Below are 7,500 nucleotides of genomic sequence, written 5' to 3'. Positions count from 1 at the left end.
AATAAATAGATAAATAAATGAATAAATAAATAAATAAATAAATAAATAAATAAATAAATAAATAAATAAATAAATAAATAAATAAATAAATAAATAAATAAATAAATAAATAAATAAGTAAAATGATAATAATAGGCATAAAATCCACTCCCAGCCATTCCATCTCATATACTCTACTCCCATGCACCCCCTCCCTCCCTCTTATCTTGGCTCCTCCTGGATGACGGATCATCCCTGCATCTCGCCCACTGCCCTGGGTCAGAAGCAGTGTCGCAAGGAACCCAAAATCCTTCCCATCATGATAATGATTCGGTTTAACGTGACGAACTCCCTTCATCAGGTGGTTAGGACGGTGCCCCTTACAGAGGACTTTGTAACGTGGAAACTAATGAACCATGTCCTTGGTCCAACTCGCTGACGGCAGGATTCAAATTGTCGATACCTCGATCTCCGCCGCAAGTAGCGAAGCTCTAACGGTCTAACTCGTTCGGTCTACATCTCAATGGACTTGGAGAACTACAGACCAACTGCTTAGTAACTCCAGGGAATAAAACTGAGATACAAGCGACACAGGCGACACAGTCGACGCAGCACAGAGCAAAGGCAGACTTCCTGTTGCTGAATTGAAGAACAGTTTGAACATCTATCTCACTTGAAATGGTTCTTGATGTACTACCTCAGCATTTCAGGTGAGAGAGAAGTTCAAACTGTACCTCCATTCAGCAACAGGAAGTCTGAATTTGCTCTGTGCTACGTCGCCTGTGTCGCCTGTGTCGACTGCGTCTTAGTTTGAGCTTAGGCTTAGTTGTTTTTTGGCTGCGAATGGGAACACGTTGGTGGAATTCATAACCCCCCTTCTTTCCCTGCCCGCCATCTCCATAATAAGATTCTGGGAAAAGAAATGATTTAAGATATAAACGTGGGTTTGTATTAGAAAAAGTTCCCTGTACCACGGCAATTGTCTGCAGATTTTGTCTTCTTCTTCAAGATTTCTGTAGAAATAAAGAGCTTGTTAGGTAAACAAATGGTTTGCAATTACTGAATTCAGTCAAATATATTAAATGTGAATATCTTGCTGGCAAGGTAGCATTTTATTTTATTTTTTTTGTGTGTGAATCTGAACCAAAATGGATAGGAATTCTTTTAATTTGGATTAAAAAAAATCCAGTTGACTTACCAGAGTTTATATCTCCCAGGCAGGATTTATATAAAAACGTGACTGGCATGAGTGGTGATAATCTAGGTTGTCTTTCATGAAACAATAAAACAATTTGTTGTTGGTTTTTCCGAGACAATCAAACTAATGGAATATGAATGCACGCATGTTTGTACGACTATGTACACGTGTGCGTGCATCTGTGTGTGTGTGTGTGTGTGTGTGTGTGTGTGTGTGTGTGTGTGTGTGTGTGTGTGTGTGTGTGTGTGTGTGTGTGTGTGTGTGTGTGTGTGTGTGTGTGTGTGTGTGTGTGTGTGTGTGTGATTCATCATGGTCTTGGATCACGTGTTGGACTCGTAATCGACAGTTATTACCCTTCCGGATGAGAGCTCAGAGCTCATATATGACCGATCTATGGGTAATGTTGTGACCTTACCCGCACACCCATCCACCCAACTCCCCGCCCACGAGAGTCGGAGTAACGACTCGCAGCGCAGCGATACTTAAGTTATTCCAACCCTAGTCGGGATTCGAACCCGGACCGCCGTAGTGGTAGGCGGGAACTCTACCACTGCGCGACGAATGTGTGTGTGTGTGTGTGTGTGTGTGAGTATGTGATTCACCCATGGTCATGGATCACGTGTTGGACTCGTGATCGATAGTTATTTCCCTTACGGAAGGGAGCTCAGAGCTCACATATGACCGATCTATGGGTAATGCTATGACCTTTCACACACACACACACACACACACACACACACACACACACACACACACACACACACCCAACTCCCCGCCCACGAGAGTCAGAGTAACAATTCGCATCGAAGCACAGCGATACCGAAATTAATTTCAGCCCTGGGCAGGATTCGAACCCGGACCGCCGTAGTGGCAGCCGGGAACTCTACCAAATGCGCTACGAGTTGTGTGTGTGTGTGTGTGTGTGTGTGTGTGTGTGTGTGTGTGTGTGTGTGTGTGTGTGTGTGTGTGTGTGTGTGTGTGTGTGTGTGTGTGTGTGTGTGTGTGTGTGTGTGTGTGTGTGTGTGTGTGTGTGTGTGTGTGCGTGCGTGTGTGTCACGGCTACCTGCACGTAAGCCAGTATAGTATCCCTGCACCGGTAGGTGCTCAGACACTTTGTTATTTACTCCCGAAGCAGAATCCCCGGCGATACTTTTCTTCTTGTAGCACAGGGTCTTAAGTTTAGACCTTACGACCCTCCTTATCGCCGTGATATACGAGACTGCCCCGGCTCTGACCGTCGTTATCATCGCCTTGGAAGCATTCAGCCTCTTTTAACACCCCGGATTTAGTCATTTTAGTTCGCATTTCGCTCTTGTCCTCTAATGGGTAATGATACTTTCGAAAACTTACACTTCTTTCTTGGATTAAAGAAGCTCTTACACTCACTCACTCATTCACTCACTCACTAACTCACTCACTGACTCACTCACTGACTCACTCACTCTCTCTCACTCTCTCTCTCTCTCTCTCTCTATCTATCTATCTATCTATCTATCTATCTATCTATCTATCTATCTCTCTCTGCAATATATTTACATCGTTCAAACTGCTAAACCTCTCAAAATTATAATTAATTAGCATTGATATGTTAGAGAGGGTAGCCAACTATCCTATTGCCAAACTTAAACTCTTGAGCAGTTTCAATCATCCAGTTGACTGGGATAATGCCAAAGTTAATTAAGTATAATAATTATCATATGGAAAGGAGTCTCATTGAATGCCGCTTGGCCAGCTTTAGTAAGAATATGAATGTGAACCTCCATCAAGGTTTGCATAACTGCAGAAATGTGGAGTAAGTAGATGATTTTAATCAAATTGTATTGTTGATCTTTTATTTCGTACTTTTCCCATTGTTTTTGTTTGTTCTATGTTGTTTAATATTTACTGATTTTTACTTTATTTTGTATGTTGTCTTCTGTTTAATTATTGTTATTTCCTGTTTGGAGTTTATTTGTTCGTTAATCTTTGTGCCCCAGTTTCTGTGGAGTCTTCTTCCTCTTGCTTTTTCCATCTCCCTTGGAAGGCCTTAAGCGCTCCATAGACCTTTTAGTGGTCCTCATTTCCGGTGCCTCGGAAGCAAGGGCCATCAGGGCCTGGTGACCATATGCTGAGTTCCACGGCCATCGTCACAGGCTCCCGCTAGTAAACCGCCGGAGGTAACGGGCAGTAAGGAAGCAGAGCCTTCCAAAGCCTCATGACCAAAGAAAGCATCATTTCCACTGTGTGTGTGTGTGTGTGTGTGTGTGTGTGTGTGTGTGTGTGTGTGTGTGTGTGTGTGTGTGTGTGTGTGGTTGGGGGGAGGTGCAAAATACATACTCTTTAAGATCAGGGGTCACCAAACTACGGCCCGCGGGCCGGATCTACCCCGCGGGCCGGATCTACCCCGCGAGGTAAGTACGTCTGCCTCAGCACTGCACTGTACATGTAAAAAGAAAAAAAGAAAAAAAAATCAATGTGTAAATAAACAATTGTTATGCTACACACGTCCCTCGTTCTCTCAGTTATTCGGTTCACTGTGGAAAAAACTGACCCCCTGCTTAAGATGATCCAGAAAGAGGAAGGATATGGCGCACTATTATCATAAATGAATAATAGATACTAGATTATCAGTCTTTCGTAGTGACAGAAATAAAAGGAAAACGACTTTCACTCCCTAGTATAATACTGTAGAAGTGTCGAGGAGAGCTGATGGTACATTAGATGATTTGAAAGTTGTTGTCGTCGTTGTCGTCGTCGTCGTCGTTGTTGTTATTGTTGTTGTCGTTTCCTAGATCTCTGGCCGAACAGCCCCGTCTCCCCGGGTTTTCCCACGAATCCACTGTAGAGTATACATTGTGTTGTTGGTAAAAAATGCGACTATATTCTTTAGCAGGTATAAGGATGAATCCATACGAAGAGTACAACCTATTTGTGGACCTGTACCAAGATTAATATAATCAAGCTATTTTTGTTCCTATTCTTCTTTTATTTATCTTTATCTTATTATTTCCTGGTACCCGTTCGCTCAGAAATTAGTTCAGTAATAATGCATGATTCAAACGATGACGTCACAACTGCTACATACTGACTGATCCTTCTATAGTGACCTTGATTTATTAGTAAGTATGCAAAGCTGTCAGTAGGTTAGAGCGTCGCTACTTGCGGCAGAGGTCGAGGGTACGGCAGTTTGAAGCTTACCGCCAGCGAGTTGGACCAAGGGTATGATTCGATCGATTCCTCGCTACAAAATCCTCTGTAGCTTCATATTGGTGCACACGCGTATAGTTGACTTAGATCAGTGTTTCTTAAGGTAAGTGCGCAACACGCCGGAGTATCACAACAATACCCAACCTAGGGGTTCCACAAGATTATCATGATTTTGTCTTAGCTAGATCGTCTCATAATACTCGCTGACCGAGCGGATTAAAGCGTCGCTACTTGTGATGATGGTCAAAGTGATGGTGGTTCGAATTCCACAACCAGCGAGTTGGACCAAGGGGATGGTTTGTTGAAATATTCGCTACGATGTCTTCTGTAAGGTGGCACCGTCCTGACGGGGGGAAGTTCGCGACGTTAAACTGAATCATACCACATTAGATCGTCTTAACAAAATGTAAAGTAGTGGCTTTCCTGCTAGATCCGGAAGTCTCATTGAAAAGAGAATTCCACACAAGTTCAAAGTGCCATTACTTAAAAAAAAAAAAAAAAAAAAAATTAAAACCAGTCCTTAGATATTACTAGTTGAGTGACTTGAACACAGTCTCCTTTGTATTTGTGATGTGAATGTGAGGTGAAAGCAAAGTAATTGTTTTAGCAAGAACTGGTTTACCAGTAGAGTGGTTAACAAATGGAATAGACTAAGTAACCATATAATGAGGGCTGAAACTATTGGTTGTTTTAAGAGAAGGTTAGATAGCTTAAAGGATGGGGATGATAGGCGGTAAAGGACATGGAACTACCTAATGTAGGCCTTATAGTCTTTTGCAGTCTCCTCTATTCCTATTTTCTTATTAAAGAAATAATACACTTTCCGATTGTGTGTCTGGAAAATACGTATTCCAGACTTCATTCCCAATTCTGGAATCAAACAAGTGTGTGTAGACAAGCGATATATCAGCTGATGATATTTCACCACGTCGTCTGTACTGGTCCACTTTACACCCAGGAAGATAAAAAAAAGCTAATTCGAGTTTCACAATTTTATTTTTAATTATCAAAGTTAGATAACCTACCTGCATGACGGTAAAAAAAAAAGTATGGTCATAATATCTATTTACTTATAATTATTTTATTTTACTTCATCTAATTTTTATTCTGTTTTACTTTACAGCAACTACATCCTTTTCTGAGACCTCTGCAATTCCTGTTAGGTTTTACTCGCCATAAAATTCAATCATAAAATGACCTTAATAGCTGTCATATCCAATGCATCCGATCATGAGAAGAAAGCCAAATTTCTTTATTCCCAAGGGAAGGGAGCATGATCAGTCTTTCGTAGTGACAGAAATATAAGGGAAACACTTTTCATTCTCGAGTGAAATAGAAATGTCAGAAGAGAGCTGACGCATCAGGTGATTTGAAAGTTGTTGTTGTTGTCGTTCCCTAGACGGTCTGGCCGAGCAGTCCCTGAAGAACAGCATGGCTGGAACGGAACTTTCTCCACAAATACCTTATATAGAGTGTAGATTGTTCTGTTGGCGTGCGTGGATGTGTACAATGTAGTCTTCCATAATGTGTTGTATAGTTATCTGTCATTCCTAAGAACGGTAGGGAAGACAAAAAGAGTGCAGACATGAAATATCTGTGGCTACACGCCACATCTGCTGCAGTGTCCCCTAAGTGTGCATAGCATCAACTGTACATAATATTGTTAATCTTCATTAAATCATTGTGTATTCCAATTCCCATCATTACTGTATATCATAAACATCATATCTCATACGAGCATCACCATTATATTACTAAATGGATTTGTATATAGTTTTATTTGCATACGCTTTACAAAGCGTTCATATATTCATCATGTATTCTGTTATTAATGGCGGACGGGTGAAGCAAATACAGGCCCCAAAAAGTATTACAGTGTAAGTGACTCCTTCCTACAAATATAACAAAATTCAATACCTCTCTTGTTGAGGTAACCAACCTCATTATATCCATAGTCGCTCCGGAAAGAAGGGGAAAATACACTATACGTATTAATTTAATTTGATAAATTTTGGTCTTTGTAAACCTGGAAGTCTTTCCTCAACGTTATTCCTGTCTGGTGTAAATGCAAACGACTTAGACGATGGGTTAAATAGTGATGTTAGTAAGTTTGCGGACGACACTAAAATAGGACGCCTAATTAGGTCAGGAGAAGACGCCCAGATTCTGCAGGATGATCTTAATAAACTGTTAACATGGTCGGTGAAATGGCAAATGAACTTCAATATCTCTAAGTGTAGCGTGTTAAACGTAGGGCTACACAACCCCAAAAATAGATACAACTTAGATAACACGTTTTTAGACAAATCTGAGTGCGAGAGGGACTTGGGAGTTCTGGTGAGTCCGGACCTTAAAATCAGGAAGCAGTGCATTAGCGCCAGAAATAAAGCAAATAGAGTATTAGGCTTCATTGCTAGGACGGTAACGAATAGAAGTGCAGAGGTAATTATTAAACTCTATCTAGCGATAGTTAGACCCATCCTTGACTATGCGGTACAGTTTTGGTCTCCGTCCTACAGAATGGACATAAATTCACTAGAATCAGTACAGAGAAGAATGACCAAAATGATACAAGGACTCGGAAATTTGCCTTACGAAGAGAGGCTTAGGCGCCTAAACTTACACTCTCTGGAAAGACGCAGAGTGCGGGGTGATCTAATAGAAGTGTTCAAGTGGATCAAAGGCTATAACAAGGGTGATGCAAACAAGGTCATCATAATAAAACAACAGGGCAGGACTCGCAGTAATGGGTATAAACTGGACAAATTTAGATTTAAGAAGGAAATAGGCAAGAATTGGTTTACAAATAGGGTGGTCGATGAATGGAATAAACTTAGTAACCACGTAGTAAGCGCTGAAACTATCAGTTGTTTTAAAAAAACGATTAGACAACTTTATGGATGGGGATGACAGGTGGTGATGGATACGGAGCTGCCTAGTGTAGGCCTTATGGTCTTTTGTAGTCTCCTTTATTTCTTATGTTCTTATGTTCTTATGTTCAAACTCTCCACTTAAACCTTTCAACTCCTCACCATCCTCCTTGTTGGGTAGAACCTACCACGTGTCAAACCTCTGGAAGTTCATCCATGTCTCATTAGCAATATGTTGTTGCTCCTCCTCTAGGATCTGTATGGTTT

The sequence above is a fragment of the Oratosquilla oratoria genome, chromosome 17 (genome assembly GCF_046742065.1).
Source record: "Oratosquilla oratoria isolate Oo_2021 chromosome 17, ASM4674206v1, whole genome shotgun sequence".
Taxonomy (NCBI): domain Eukaryota; kingdom Metazoa; phylum Arthropoda; class Malacostraca; order Stomatopoda; family Squillidae; genus Oratosquilla; species Oratosquilla oratoria.
This window is presented reverse-complemented; position numbering follows the sequence as displayed.